Below are 17,287 nucleotides of genomic sequence, written 5' to 3'. Positions count from 1 at the left end.
CAACCCCAAACCTTCTAGCTCAGAGGCAATAGTCCTAACCGCTGCACCACCAATCTTCCCGGGAGACAGCCTGCATATTGTGACAAATCTTTGGCTCACTGTAACCCAAGTCCACCGTCCACAAACATCCATTCAAATGCGACCAAAATTGTAGCAGACATTCTTTGGATAGTAGATATACATGTTTTCAAGGGGATCTGCAGTGATATTAAACATCTTCCTGTGATGAGTGTATGCAAAACTTTTTCAAATTCTCCAAACGTTTCAACGTCACGAAAAACATTAGCAGATTTCTAGTTATGTTGTATGCAATACCATTCCACATACTCCTCTAAATATACAACGCAGTACAATGAACCAGCCTGACCTCCAACAGGAATTAGAGATATGCACTCACAAACTAAAGCACTCTGCAGCTAAACTTGGTGAGGACTCAGAAGGTCTCATGCAGGGTTTAGAGTGCCCAGATATGAGGGCAACTGTCACCTAAGACAGCAATAGACCTCTGGAGAGGTATTCAACGCATTATGAAACACGTCAGGAAGCAGAGCTGCACTGATTTCCCTACTGACCCTGCAAGGACCTAGAACTGGGACATCTGCCAAACTAGATCCAAGAGAGAAGCTCTGGAGTATCTGACAGAGAAAGAGGGAGAGTGGGCGAGTAAGAGAAGACTGAGAGACAGAGAGAGAGAGAGAGAGAGGGCAGGTAAAGACATACAGAGAGTGAAAGAAGGGGGATTGAGATAGACAACCTTTGTCAATATGAATTGTTGTGTCGCTCATATGTCTAATGGCGCAAATTAAGATTCCAAAGCAAAATACAGCTGCAAACACAAAGGCATTCATCTAACTTAGCTGGGGATGAATGAGACTGTGGCTGGGAGACGAGAACTAATGAGAAGTCCCTAGATTCACTTAAACAAGAACATACCATGTTCAAACAGTGTTGCAGCGTTAACAACAAAGCATCCACAAAAAGATCCCCAGTAGACATTCTTAAAGATGTAAAAAAAAAAAAAAAAAAAAAAATACTGCCAATTACCTGCTAATTAATTCTTCAAATGACATCCAAGTGTCTTTCCTCATTTAAAGTCCAGAATCTATGAATATGCAAAAAGTTTATAACGCTTAATTGCAGGATAAAAAAAATGTCCGTTATGTGCGATGCAGGTTTCAAATTTACATATTAATCTTGAGGAAGTTGTCCACTGGACCAAGATTGGCTATTAAAAAAAAAAAAAAAGGAAAATTAAGCATGGAAGTTGTAGCCTGTGCAGTCATGTGCATCAAAAACCTATTAAATTCTCAAATCCTCAGTGGCTGACAGTGAAATGAACAGGTGTTCCCTTCACTATAAAGATGGTGCTATGGACTGAAAGCTACACTGACTACACTAGAAAAAGAATGCAACAACTAAGAAGCTGTTGGAATGCAAGACTGACAAGAGCTATGCTCAAGAAATGTAAAAGTAAAACTATACTGTACTTCTGTAGCAGTGAGGTGTAATTTAACAGCCTGAAGACACGTAAAACGTGTTTGAGATTTGAGCTGAAACTGCCACAGTCATCAGGAAGTGTTTTTTTTTTTTCCTTTAACAGGTAGTAAATCTGCAACATTATTATAAACCAGCACATGCAGACCAAAAAAACAAACAAAAAAAAAAAAAATATATCCTCCAGTCATGTACATTAGCATAGAACTGCAGGGGGAAAAAAAAGCTGGACACTATTTTCGTTACGGAAAGACTTTGAGCGCATAAAAAGTCTAGCCAGAAGCAGTTTGAAACCACTGTCCAAAGCCGTGTCATTTACTCAAGGCCTTGCTCACCATTACTCTCCATGTACCTTCTGTGTCCTTGACAAAACCATAGTCAAGAGTGGAGACATATGGACGACAGACCAAAACTTTCCATTTCACTCAACACTGCATTAGAGGCGTTTTTTCCAGACATTTTATTTCTCATCAACTGAGTGTTACAGTGTAAAATAATACTCAAAACAGAGCAGTGCTGTTCATGCGATCAACAGGTGTTTTAAAAGCTTGAGCAGGATCTGAAATGGTGCGTGTTTATGTCGATATTCTTACCTCTCCGGGGACTGCTCGGGTTAATGACGTCTCGCCAACTAGGACAGAAACAGACACAAACATATTTTTACTTTCTGTGTCCAGGTCTTCTGGGGACTGTGACAACTAGCTGGTAAAAACCCTGAGGAGCATTGTGTGCCTGAGGTGAAGAAATCTGACACAATTTGAAACAGACACACTCATTTGGTTTAAATATTATTTACCCATTGTGTGTGTGTTTTTTAAGTTTGTAATACTGGGGTCCAAAAACACAAATTAGTCAGGAATGAGTGAAATAAAAACCTGAAATGAAAATAAAACAGCTCTCACATTAAAGTCTGAAGTCTTTTCATTATCCTTGAAATGTCAGTGTCCTCTGTAATTTAAAAGACTTCAAAAAAAAAAAATCTAATCGAAAAGAAGATATTTCCACGCACTTCTACCAGGTGACAGACATGGATGTATGTTTCACACCCCAAGCTTTGGGTGTCTTTTTAAGTGCCTTGGTACAAATACAATCCAGCTTCCCTACATTAAGATTGAGCAGACCTTGTAACGAACCAACTTCCTTGCAAAGGAAATATTAAAAGGCTTTTCTTCCTCTCACACAACATTTATTTTTATCATGCTCTCCCTACGGTCTCAGTAGCACCGGAGCCTTAACCATCTCTGGATGTGGCTCAGTTGATATGTATGTGCGTGTTCTGACGCGTGTTCTCGGTCACAGCGGCCAGCAGTTTCCACTACGGAGAGTGGGCTCTGCCTGCAGTCTGTACTGTAATGGTGGCAAACACCAAGCGGCAGGAGGCCTGTGGGACTCGGTCTGCCCTTGATAACCATCGATGTCATCTGCACAAACACCAACTGTGTCAACACCAGGGAACACGGCTCACCGTAGGAGAACACAGGAGGCGATTGATGGTGTGTGAAAAGTGTTATTGCTGGACATGCTGCGCCTGAATTCCATTATAATGATAACTGGTAACTGTGAATGTTGGGATTGGCCCAAAATAACACATCAAAAACATTACAAAACCATGTCTAAAATAGTTGCGCGACAGTGTATGAGCGGAACAGTCTCCACGACCACGAAGGTTAGGGTCGGGTATGCTCACTCAGAAGTGAATTTAGAGGCCACACTCACTGTGTTGCACACAGTAAAAGCAAAAGTGACAGAAATTGTTTTGCAGCGAATGTAAAAGGAAAGCTAGAGAGGGTCGTTCGAAGCCAGGCTCCTTTGTAGTGTGAATGCTGGATTGTCAGAAGGAGTTAGCGCAGTGTAAATTATGTAACTGTGGGCACAAAGGCTGGAGGTGTCGGCTGCTTGTGGAAGATGTGTGAGAGTTTCTGTGAGGAGTTGTAGAACACCTGAAAGTAAAAATCCCCAGATGGCACAGCAGTTGTGGATACGCACGCCTGTCCGTGTTGGCTGGACAAGCAGGAATTGAAACCACCTGCAGAATCTGGTGGGAATGTTTTTTTGTGTTAGTGAAGGTGAAGAAATGAGGTTTCCGTCAGTTCTCAGGTGTGGCAAGACAATGAGAAGTGTGAGAAGCATGAGGGAGCTTGACAGAAGGTCTGTATTTTTTCATAGCACAGATTTGTCTAGCCATAAAAAAGCATTAAGAAAGCAGAACAGCGAGTCCTCTGAAATCCAAAACTACATCATTGTTTATCTATGCAACTGCACCATTTAGACCTTGTTTCTATTTATCAAGACTTTTCCTAAGTCAAGTTAAAAATGTTATCTAGACTGGCCAGGACATTTTAATTCTACATCACTGGATCGGTTTGAGACAGACAACTGGTTACGTAATGAGCTGCATGTCCAAATTGTGGTAGGGGCAAATGCCAAATCTCAAACCAAATAGTCAACCAGCAAATCCTCTGGTCCTACCTTTACTGGGATCATTAAAGCAGTATTGATCAGTGTTGTTATAGAAAAAGTGAAAGACATTGGCCCAATGCATCTTTCCACTTCTGATGTTTCTTTTTGCCTGCACTGTGAGATAAAGGTAGCAGAGTTGTGTTGGAGCACATCTTGTTGCAGGGGCTGGCCCTGATAAAGGTTCTATCATCTTTCTGGTTATCCAAAGGTAACTGGACTTGCCCGAGGTTCTTGAAGATAAATATAGTGTTTGGAGTATTCCAAGTTTCTCAGTTGCTGATGAATGCACCATTTGGACAGCATTGTATGAGGCTGGTCTACAACACTACTTCTAAACAACTGCGCAACTTGGAAAGTTCTGACTTTCAAGTAGGAAAATAGACCTGGACACTTGTCGAACTGGGAAAACCCCACAAAGAAATCAGGAAGTTTCTGAAAGCTCAGAGAAGTAGGTTTGACGTCACTTTATATGGCAGCGTTTGTGGTAAAAGGTAGAAATGTACTTGTTCCGACACAGCCAGACTTAAGAAGGAACTTAGTTTCCTAGATGTGTTCAACGGCAAGGCATTAAAACATGTAGAAATGTAGTGTACAAATAACATTGACCAACTGAGGTCCGTTTTGCCCGAGAAATAGAGGAGGATGTTCCCAAAATGTTAACTTCCCCAATTCCTAACTCCCACTCCTGTAGCCAGGATGCTTAACAACCACTCAACCCATGACTCGTGACCTCACTGACTCACAAGGTGTTTACGACCCTGCAAGAAGTTAAAAACCCTAAACACCAGCAGGGTAGAACTGAAGGAGCCTTTCAGATGAGAGGCAGAACGTGTTCAAGAACCTCAACAAAGTCCAGTCGTCATTGGAGATCACAGAGATCGGCAGTGACCTGGATGACTGAGGATCTTCACGTCATCTTTGTTTTTATTTCTTGATTTTTTTTTGCTAACTCCCATTGTTGGTCAGACGGACAGATGGACAGACAAACCAAGGATTTACATTTGTCTCAGGAAGGGTGGTTAAGAGCTTTTTCCCCTGTCAGCAGAAATAATAATTTGCACTAAAGATTTTCTACTGATCTAATGAACTACCACGAACAAAGCTGGGCACTGCACCTGACAAGCAAATTATTTCCCTTTGGTGGAGATGCAGAGAGACAAAAAAAAAAAAACAACACAGTTACATAACAACCTTTTCCTGTTGACCACTGTGGTGGCGTTAGTGATTTGGTGGATGTGACTGTCCGGCCACGCAGCAGTCTTTGACCTCATTATATAAAATTCGGAGTTCACAGTGCCACTTTTTAACCGATTATTGCTTCAGCGTTATTAGGTCGGTTAGCTTCAAATGGAGAGCACCTCCAGGACTTCAACTAAGCTCTTACAGACACCACTTTATTTAAAGAAAAAGCCCACAGGCATGATGAGAGCCAACTTTGCTTGCCGTCCTATTAGTTTTGCCACCGTTACACAACAATCCCAACATCTCATTAATCTGATTCTGTCAAGACAGGTTTACAGAGAAGCCGTGAAAGATGCAACGTCCAGACCGTTCAGGCCTGCCATTCCCTGATGGCGTGGTGGTGCTCGACTCAGTTAATTCAGAGGTATGAAGGGGAGGACAGATGATCCATTCACTGCCGTTGTGCTAATTTGTCGACAATGTGACGTTGAAATTTAAAGAGGATAATGAGCGAGAAGAGAAGAGAGCCAGAGGTCAGAACACACAGGATGCAGGAAAGCAAAAACAGCCTGAGCAGAGGTCAAATCCTGAACTGAGGAGCTGAACAGTTTAGTTGAACTTAAAGTAAAAGCAGGAGTTCGTTACAATTTGTTTATCTTCACCATCGGTCTCAGAACAGATGGCAGATAAAACAGTCTGTCAGGACTGTGCTCGTTCAGCAGGAAACAACAGCAGATGACATCTTGTTAAAATGTTACTCAGGTGTGAAAATCAACCCATTTATTCAAATAATCACACAAGGAGTGGCCCTGCAATGATAATAAGTCAGCCTTTAAATGTCCCTAACTTCTGCGACTGATGTGATTACAGTATGTGAAAGCAAGTGGTCATGCCAATTTTGTAGGTTTTTTTTCCATTATTTGACAATTAGATCAGTTCAAATTAGATCAGAAAGTTATTTGGTTTGCCTGGCGGTCACTTTTAATAATCTCGTCTTGAGCTAAGACTTGGAATTTTTTAATAATCAAAATCCAGCTGGATGATTCTGGCCTGCCCGGCTGAGGAGCAGTTAGTGAATAAAAGGAAGCAGAGTTTCCATCTGGTAGCTGCAGTTTCTCAGATGGCGTGATTTTGTGTGTGATGCTGTCCACTCTCAAAGCTCGACCCTAATCTGACTCCTGTTGACTCTGCTTTTTACAGATGTGCGTGCGTGTGCTCAAATGCCCCCACCACTATGCTAATACTGACCATACTGTGCAATTCAGGTCACGCAATCTAACACGCTGCCTCCAGTAAAATGAAAAAAAAAAAAAGCCAAATTTGACAAATGGGTAAACTAAAAAATATATTCAAAACGCTACAGTAAAATGCTGGCGAGGCACATTAAAAAACAAAGGAAGATGCAAATAGAAGAGTTGTGTTTATCACCTAAAAATGTGAATAAATTACAGAGTACCTGACTTCGAGACTGGAGTTGCCTTGAAATCAATTATTCACCTGTTTCCAAACAGTTTGGCTGCAGAAGTAAAGCTGTTGTTGCCCGCCAGACCTGCAGAGTGATTGCACCTGATGTGAGCCACTGGTGAGGTGGTAGGATCTTATTTTTCAATAATTTCACTGGAGACAGTGAGCATGAAGGCAGGTCGCGGAAACTAAAGGAGGATAAACACAGCAGCTCAGGTCTGAGGCACTGCACACAATCGCCCCCACATGCACTCGGTATCCTCAATGCTGCACGTTCTGATTTGCGCTATAGCACACATATGCTGTGTTCCAAATGGCGTACTTGTGCACTAACACTCACTATTTTGAGTGATTCAGTGCGTTAGCACCGTCAAGTACAGAAACATGCAGTGCACAACAAGTACCAGGATGAAGCACTCAAAATACCCCCAAAAAAGAAGTGTGAAATGCTGGACACTTTCAACCCTAAACGGTCGCCATCTTGGCTCTGTCGAGGAAGGGGCGGGGCCACCGTCGTGAAGAATTTTCAAATTAAGGCGCTGAGGAAGCTGCAGATGTTCCTGAACACCACACAAAAGTTGCTAGTTTTCACTACTGCTGCTGCTGCTGGAAAAAAGAAGCAGTGTGTTTATTCAGTGTGTTAAACAGAGGAAAGAAAAACACGTTCATTTCTAAGTAAAATATTCAAAGCTGCAGATATTTTGGTGGGTGATGGGTTCACATGCTGAGATCATTCATCATTTCCAGTCAGTGCAGAACATCAGTGTGTGATTTGAAACAACAATACTCTGTCAAAATTCCTGCTCTACACAAGCAAGAGTCCTAACATGGAAGAGCACTATTAGTTAGTGTACTACGGGAAGTACGTTATCTGGAACACAGCAATGGAGAGATACACAAGCGTTGGACTAAACATGAACATCGCCGTTTCCTGTGCGCACACGCACACACACACACAATGCCGAACAATTAGTTAATGAAACCCACCCTTATCTGTAATCCTAACAATAAACAAATTGAGCACTTTTCACTCTTTACAGCTAAATATCTTGTTTTATGAGAAGGAGCCCCACCCATAAAAACACGCACGCACACACACAAAGCCATTTAAAACATTGCAGCCCATTTTTCCCCACTGTACAACAGTTGGGTACAATCACACTGTCTTGGAGGGTTTGTTTTGTAGATGGAAACTGTTAGTAACATGCTTAACACACACATTTAGCACACATATGAAAATGCAGAATCCTGCAACTGAGACCAACAGTTTTCTGAGACTGACTTGTAACATTTGGGAAAGCACAGGTGGAATTCATGATGGCTCAGTTTCAATAAGTGTCCCAGGGAGTCATGAACCACCGGGAACAAAAGCAGGACCTGGAATACAGCCGTCATTGATACACCTGTGCTCGCCTTACTGTGACAAGTCAAAATGACTAACACAAGGTCACCTGCAGAGACACGTGCATCAGTACACAAACACATACCGCCAGACCAACAGTGCGATTATCCAATTTGGATGATTAACTGGAAATCAGTCATTTAGAGAGTAATAGCACAGAGAAACGCTGGCGCCATGGAGATTTGTGTGTTGAAAGCCTGCCCTGTAACTAAAAGGTCACTAATTTGAGCCTTGTAACAGCGAATGTAGTGATGGATACAACCTTTTTCCTCAGTGTAAGTAAGACTGAACAACAGCATCAGTTAAATATGGGGGCTTCATCACTGATTCCATTGATTATATCCTGTCCATTTGTCTAAAAGATGAGCACTTAAATGTTAAAAGCTGTCTATTGTTCTTGTGAAGTGACACGGTGTTCTGCTGCTCTTTCTCTCGGGTCGATCTATGTTCTCTCCTGGCACTCGGCCACCCTCCACAAAGCCTTTTTTGCAGAGATCCTCCAGACAGCTGTATTAACAGGAAGAGAGCCTTGCTGAAGGATGGGTTCAGGCAGAGTACATGATAACTTGCCTGGATACGGCCCCATTATACACTCAAGTTCTGTTATCATTTGTTTTATTAATAATAACAACTTGAAAACGTGACACGCTATTAATCCCAGCAGACAACTGCCGCTCCTCGTGGAGATCAGGGGTCAGGATCCGCCATACAGCGGCACATCTGAAGCTCATACATATTCAGCGTCTTGCTCAACGGCATTTCAGCAGGGTCGTTGCTTGATGATGTGAATTGGGCCGTGATATTGAGGGACACCATAAAGCACCACTTTGTATCTGTAAACTTAAAGCAGCAGGTTTAAACGGACTGGTAGCAAGTACTCCGAGTAAACTGGCTGCCAGTCCGAGGGATACGAAAAACAATCAAGTAAATTCATCATATAAATAAAACCATGTATACACACTTACAAGTCAATTCTATTGTTCTAACCTCGACATAATTTCTAAAAGTTTAGCCAAACATAAACCACTTTTAAACCTAACAATCACAACCCTCTTGCACTAAACCAAACCTCCTACCTGGAAACAACCCTTAAATAACTTTGTGAAAAAAAGCATCAAACACGGTCTTACTCATTTTCCGTCTTCTCATTGCAACAGATTGATATCATTCTCTTGTCTGTACTCTAAATATAACTTTGGAGTAAGTTCCCTTAGCATAAAAAGTGGAAATGTGGTTTACCAGCCTGCCTGATTCTGCCCAAAGCCAACAAAGGCTTTGACAAACCGGTCCTTCCCGTCTTAAATTGTACCGGTCCAGATGGCAATGTTGAAAAGTACAGAGACATTCTGGTATTGGCATCACAGTATCTGGATGTCATTTATTTGTTTCATGTTTCATGTTTTTGTTTGCCTTTGGTCAAATGAACTTTTCCCTGGATCAATCTCTCCACCGCCAGTTCACTCGCCCCCCTCGAGTTGGCAACTGGAGTTAAGGTAACTCTTGCTTTCAGATGAAGCAACTTAACATTTATTAACTAAAGCTACACTTCCAGCTACAGTTTAAACAATATTAACTCTAGCATAGCTGGCAGTAATGGTCCAATCATCTTCAAGCTATCAACATTTATTTTACTAGGATGGAGAAATTGCTTTGAAATTGCTTGAAGATCGGTTACTTACACTTCATCACGCCTAGCAGAGTCCTGTGAAGCACACATGTAGTTGTGATTTCTTTATGTGGTTGGTTGTGAAATCCTTCAGCTCAGACATTTCGCACTCTAATACACATCTGTTAGTTTAAACCAGCATGGGCTGCCATGTACAGCAATTATTCTGTATTTCTAGCTCTGCCGATGAAAACGGCTCCACTATTACTCAACACTAAACACACCTGCGACAGGTCTCTCCTGCAAACAGTGATTTCCAATCAAAAATTTAGATTTTCACTGGCAGGCTTTATTTTTCTTCTTTTGCTTTATTGCTCACTGACATTAAGACAAATTCTATTTCCGCTGAGTGGTTAAAATTGATGACTGAAATTAAAACCTTTAAAAAGTAATAATAAGAACCAACTGACCAAAAAAAAAAAGTTTTATACTGGAAAACCCTCGGCGCTTATGATTTTATGTGGTATTTAATTCATATATGATGCCCTCGTTAGCTACGCTCAAAATCAAAGACAGAAAGACAAAATAATTAATTCCCCCAAAAAATAGGAACAGCAAATATTTTAACGTTTTGTTTAAAAAGGACCTGGACAACCAATGGACTAATCAATTAATTGACTTATCATTGCAGCTCAAGTCTGTGATAGAAATGTATTGGTTGTGGAAAAAAAACCTCACACACACACACAAACCTATTTGTCATCTTTTCCCCTTGTTGTCACGTTCCAGAGGCCATGAAACAGATTTTTCCGGCACACAGCATCAGATTTAGGCTCAAACTGATGACATCATCTTTAGGACACGGCAGCGCAGTCCCTTTGACCACAAGATGGATGACATCACTCAACTAAGTTGAAAACAATTGTTCTTGAAACACCATACTGTGTCACTGGCCCATAAAAGGCATAGAAACATGGTATGTGGGATATCACATGGCCTTGTTGTGTTTGTCTAACCTCCCACCCAAAACATATCAGTGACCGTCCTGGAAGGCCAGAACAAAAGATGGGTCCTATCCAGCGATTTCCTCTGCTGAGGTAAAGGAAATTCTGCCTTCCCATGCTTCCCATCCGGCGACAAGAGTCCGAGACATGCGACACAACACCGCGCACATCTGACAGGGTATCTCTCCTTGGCTCCCACCAGATACATCCTCAGTGGAAACTGAGTGCGTGTAGGCGTCCATGTATCAGGAGGGGAACTGACAAGGCAGAAAGTGTGTTTGTGAATCTGTTTGATTAAATGCTTAAAATAAAAAAAAGCTCTAAAATGAATTTGATTAAATATTGAAGGAGTCGCTGTCAGGAGTTTTCTGTGGGGTTGTCCTTCCAAAATAAAACTCTTCAAAGTAAAGACTTTGGCCTGGGTAACACACTTCGATAGTTTTATGGCACCTAATTAATTTCTTTAGTCCCATCAACTATAGAATAATGTCTTGTCATTTGATATCAAATTTTCATCCCTGGGCTACGTCCACACAAAAAATGATCTCGTTTTAACTTGGCAATATTAACGTAGAGTAAATCTCATTGGCATCCGTGAGCAACAGCATTTCCCATAAGAAGCCTCCACTTGGGCACCACACTCACGTGGATAAAATCACCGTTTCAACTTAGGAAGGTAAATGCAACATTAGAACGTGTCTTTCATTCTTTTCAAATAAAATGATGGCCATATATTTGTGCATGTTGCATAACCTGCTGTAACTGGAGGCTTCCAACTCATAGCTTGTGAGGCTTTAAGGGAACATCAGCAAATTGTAGTGTCGAGCGATAACTTGCAACTTGCATGTGAGGCGTCTAGGAGAGATCAGTTAATTGTAGCACCGAAAAACAACCTGGGTTACACTCTCCCCCTCTAAACTACATTAAAAACTACATACTTTGGATGATTTTTTTTTTTTTGCATGCCTCAAGTTACTTCTCACTGTGAGGCAACTGCTGTAACCAAGTGCACAATGAAAAAAAAAAAAGTCTCTTTTGGACTTTTTTGTTTGTTTGAGTTTTATATTGTTGACCTTTGGTTTGGTATTAGTAAGCCTGCACGTACAAACCCGACCCTGTGTGGCTTACCCTTAGAGGGACTCGCCTTAGGAGGTCTCACCCTCCATGAACCATGTGGCTTACCCTTACAGGGATTTGCTCGCCGTGAACCGTGTGGCTTATTAAGGGGACTCGTCCTCCGTAAACCATGAACTATGTGTGATACCTAAGCGGGGCTCGAACTCGTGTCTTCATGAGATCGTTTCCAGCTCGTCGACAATGCTGGCTAGCTCCTGGGAAGGTTGGTGGCGCAGTGGTTAGCACAGTTGCCTCAGTAAGAGGGTTGGGGGTTCGATTTTCCCCTTTGTTATGACTTTTAAATAAAATCATACTATAGCATGTCATCCAAATTATGAAAAAAAAAAAAAGCCAATGTTGCAAAAAGTGACCTAAAAGTCATTTTTTTTTAATCACTTTTTGGACGACGTGCTATATAGCATGACTTTTGGGTCACTTTTTGGCCGGCCACCACGGGCACACCGATCGACGAAAACAAATTCTTTTGATAACTTTTAATTCCAAACATGTGAAGAGGGCACAGACTAAACTTCAAGTCGGTTTGACAAAATCTGTAGGAGGAGTTTGTTAAAGTACAACATGTGTGAATCGCCAAAAATGGCGACTAAATTCAAAATGGCGGACTTCCTGTTGAGTTGACGTAATGGTGCGTTGGAACTTTTTTGTACGTTTAGGTGTGATACACATGTCCACCGAATTTTGTGCATGTAGGTAAATGGAGCCGCGGGGGCATCTGTTTAGGGGGCGCTAGCAAGCCATTTGGCCACGCCCACTCCACTAAAATACGAAATTTTTCGCCAGGAGAGACGGGTGTACCAACTTTCATGAGATTTTAGAATATGATAAAGCCTCCAAAAATGCAGTTGTTTACGGAGAATCATCATAATCGCTTGGATAACAATAGGGCTTTCGCACCATCGGTGCTTGGGCCCTAATAATTTGAAACCCTATTATGTATACTTCCAAATCTGCATGACTCATTTAATAGACCATCAAAAGGTACTACTTTTCACGCAGTACTGAATCATTTTAGGGTGGATGACAGTTTTGCCATTTGAGCACACAGGATGTAATGCAACATCGCTCTTTGAGTAACTGAAACTGGTTACACATGGGGAACACTGGGTGTGACATGGTGCAATCTGTTGTTTAATGATCAGTCATTTTATTTCTGCTCAGCTGCAGCAGGTTTGCCTCTGTAATGACCGAGACTCTAATACGAGCTGTAAAGGATGAGTGGCTGCCGGTTGGAGATACAACAGACGCTTGGTGCCGTACCTGTGCGCCAACATAACGCACAATTTGTTCGACATCAGTCAGCGTTTTCGTGGCGCAGTCAGGGTTAACTATTCTGAAGACAGATCCTGAAGAAATGACGTTTTTAAAGTGTAAAAATTAGGGCCTAAAAACTCTAAACAATACTGTCAATATGTCGTCTGACATAAGCGCCGACAAAAACACTGACTGGAAGAAGAGAAGCATTTACACTGTACATAAAAATGGGCAGCAAATTCAAACAGATCCAAAGAGAAACCCACTTGGTTGCACATCAAAAATGTTGACACTCCAAATACACAAACATGATAAACATGTGTACTGTGCACACACACACACACGTAGAGTCACGCTGCCGGGGGATTCTGAGCAGAATGCAACATGCGTCACTAATAACACGCATCGGCCCTCCAGCAGAGACACACGGCTCAGTGTAAAGACACACTGTTCCTGCATGTACCGGAGGGCGATTTTCTCTTGCGGAAACATTGACCTCGAATACCAGGCTGAGGTGAGAGCACAGCTTTAGCCATCACGTCAAACCACAGAAGGCCCACACGGAGGTATTGTTCTGTATATTGGAGATGATTCAGGAGGGAATTGACCGTTTTAAATGGTGCATCGTTTTGTTAATGGTTTTACTGGTACCCCGAGACGCCGGGGCATTTGTCACTTTCAGGAGACCTGCAGCTCTTCATCAGCCCTCAGGTCGAATTATAAGTTTACGAGCCACGTTTCTTTGTAATTTTCATCTCATTAAGTCATGCTAGGACACACTACCAGGCTCGGACTATGAACGGGCATGTTAAGCGAAAACAGTACGAGATATTAACTGGAAAATATTCAACTACTATTCAAGGAAATGATATTCTTTGAGACAATAGCTGCCTTAACTTTCCAGTTTTGTATGATTTATTTGTATATTACTATTTGAAAGTCTTGACCCAACCCTTCCTCAAACATGCAAAATCAGTCTTTCCTAATGTTCAATTACTCAGTGTTTTTGTAATAATCAGAAATGTGATCACTGTTTGGGTGTAATACAGCCACGGTGTACATGTAACAAATTTGAACTTCGGACATGCTGAAAAGCAGTGTTTAGGTCTCTCTTGTTGAAAGTTTGTTGTCAAGTTCATTGCACCTCTGACTACATCCAGCAGTCATGTCACCGTGGACTGACACACCTTGGAGTCCTGCTCTACCTCACTACAGCAAGATGACAAGTTAAAACATCAGAGATTGCCTGCGGTGTTAAATTGCTCTTTAAAATGTACAGAATATAAACGATGCTGTGGATCCCGTGCGTCCAACATCCTTGAAAGTATGTCTGTCATCTTTGGCACAACACACAGTAATGACAGTTTTGATTTTACATTATAAAAAAATCGTATGTTGTAACTGACGTGCACACGAGGGTATTTGTGATCCGGCATGGGAAGAAACAAGCAAACTGTGGATTATCACCATGGCGATCCTGCAGATCCAGTGCCACCAGAGACGTAGCTCATAGTCCAACAACTTTTACCCTTTAGCCTAAATACACCCCATCACTGAGGACAGCTCTGACTATAATGCTTAAAGAAACACACACACACACACACACACACACACACACACACACATTATTGACAAGTGAGACCCATGTCAGACTAAATGTGTTGTCAGACTCATGTCACATCTTGTCACGCCTTACCACACCACACATCTAAATAAAGCTCATTAAAACCATGACTAAGCACAACAAATAACCTGCCAAAACACAACACCAAAGCGCTCCGCAGTGCTGACTCAACATTTTAGTTGTCCAGCAGCGAGGATGAGAATCAGCGTTCAGTAAACAAGCTGACCCAGTTAGAGGTAAGACAGCTCGGGACAGCACGTTACCACAGCGACAACAGTTTTCAGCACCTAACGGAGATCATTGGGGCAGTGATTTGTTACTGGGTGTGTGTGACAATACCACGGTGTGTGTGTGTGTGTCCACAAGCAGGAACCGAGGTCTGGGTGTGCCTGCCAGATGATGTGGTTAATGTAGATGTTTGGTCACAGAAGCAATAAAGCATGTTTCCTGGACACATGAGGCCAACAACAGTTCATATGTGTATACACACACACACACACACACACACACCTCATTTGTTTGTGTGTAACTGATGCCTTTTCCCGCGTGATCCATAAAACTCTCATAGAACTGGACAAAAAGCATATTTATCAAGTTCTCGACCTGAATTTACTCATATCGTACATGATGACAATTCAGTGAATGTAATGACAACCAATGATATCTACGCAGAGGTCTAAAGAACCAGTCAGACCTTAGCCACAGGCCTTTAACTGATCATGTTGAAATAAAACAGGAGAAACATAAAAGTGGAGAAGCATTAGATCGGAAACACATGCACTCATAATAGAAACCATAATCTTTAGACCCTGATCAATGCTTTGATACAAATTGTCTGATATGCGGCACTATGAAAAAAAAATTGACAAAAGAAAATGCAAGGAAAAAATGCTTGCGGTTATTTAGAATTTGTTTTATTTATTTATTTAGCTATTTATAATTATTACATTCCCAGTAAAGTTCACCGTTCCAATGCACTGATGTCATTTTGGACAATAAAGTTGATTATTAAACTGTAAATTCTTGTGTTTGATAACCACATTTCAGTGGACATTTTATGACTTTGGTATTCTGCTCACATTCAGCCACACAAATACAACCAACAAAAGCATTCACAGTGAAATACGGTGGTTTTCCATCCGTGGCTGCTAAAACTCCAATGAAAATCCCCTTAGAAATACACACTTCAGACTAGCATGACTATTACACAGAGGGTCAGCTACCTGGTGATATGTCTTCACAGAAAATGATGACCGAACAAAAGATCCCCTCTGAACTTTACCCAGATTAAACAAAGCACACGCACACACGTGAGCTGAATGTCACAGCAGGATTCAGGGCTGAACTCTGAGAGCTTTTATATATATATATATATATATATATATATTTATATATATATATATATATATGAGTTATGTTGGTCAGTAGGACTTTTATAGCAGGGTAATAAAATTGCAGAGAATCATGGCTCGAGAGAAGAGAAGAGAAGAGAAGAGAAGAGAAGAGACGAGAAGAGAAGAGAAGAGAAGAGAAGAGAAGAGAAGAGAAGAGAAGAGAAGAGAAGAGTTTTGTGGATTTAGATGTACACATGCGATATGAGCTTTCCATCACACTCAGAAATAGCAACACCGCATCCTCTCCAGATCCCCAAACAGCTTCAGGATCAACACCCGTAATGAAGGCATCCATAGAAGCTCCTCTCGTGCCCAGAAACACAGACCCACTCACTCAGTTTGGGTTATAAATGAGCCTCACATGAACACACTACGAGGAGCACACTCTCATCGGCTAATGAGTCTACGTCCCAGAGGCTGACTGTACGTGCCAGTGTTTTTCTTCTGCCAGTAAATATGTGAAATGACAGTCCGTTAATTGAGTAGATCTGGTGACCTGGAAGATTTCTCATTTAATCTGCATATTAATGCAGACCTTTGGGGCACAGCAATGGGGAACCCCCCCCCCCCTCCCTTAATAGCTGCACACTCACCCTCATGAGTGGCGAGCGACCGAAGCAAAACAGCATACCAAGTCAGAGCCACTCTCTGCTCACAGTTGGATTAGTTTTGGAATAAAGATTCAAGACTTTAGAGGTCTAACTTCACCGATTAATATATTTCTCTGGTAATAATGATCTATGGTTAAAAAAAAAAAAAACGATATGAAAGAAAAGAAACAACATATTTAGTCTCATCAATCACGAACACTCAAGATGATTAAAAGTATAATTGACATTCCGACGTCTGCTCTCGGTGCTGTGAAATTTCTGCCCCTTAGAGAGAGAGAGAGAGACACTTTAATAAGGTGACGACCGCGGGGATCAAAAGAGCCGCTGTCTGCCTCAAAAAGCTCATTTGGCCCAAAACCTGGCACATCTCCTGCTCCCATGGTCAGAGGCTGACCCCGTTGCCACGGTTACCCAACTCCACTATCTATGCAAACGCATTTTAGCTGCATGGGCAGATCCACTGTCGACGCTCTGTCAGACACACACAGACACTGTGAAACTAATGCAAAATGGCCACATAACGTTATCGGCACACATGCCGATCCCCAGTTAGCAACATATGAACGCACACACTCCCAGCTGCTTTCTGTAACTCACCCACCCACAACTGTATAATAAGGTTATTCTAACTCCACTCCGCCGGGACCTCTGGCAACCA

General features: G+C 41.8%; 1 protein-coding gene across 1 annotated transcript in view; it reads right to left on the bottom strand.

The window, feature by feature from the left end:
- add3a (adducin 3 (gamma) a) overlaps positions 1-17,287 on the bottom strand; it is a 105,264-nt gene that overhangs the window by 81,850 nt on the left and 6,127 nt on the right. The window contains exon 2 of the mRNA XM_069166693.1: positions 2,088-2,125. The gene's annotated coding sequence lies outside the window, so the exon portion shown is untranslated. The remainder of the gene's footprint in view (positions 1-2,087; positions 2,126-17,287) is intronic.

This window comes from Embiotoca jacksoni, unplaced genomic scaffold, assembly GCF_022577435.1.
Source record: "Embiotoca jacksoni isolate LCO1_2020_lvr unplaced genomic scaffold, fEmbJac1.0.p SCAF_4, whole genome shotgun sequence".
Classification (NCBI taxonomy): domain Eukaryota; kingdom Metazoa; phylum Chordata; class Actinopteri; family Embiotocidae; genus Embiotoca; species Embiotoca jacksoni.
This window is presented reverse-complemented; position numbering and strand designations above follow the sequence as displayed.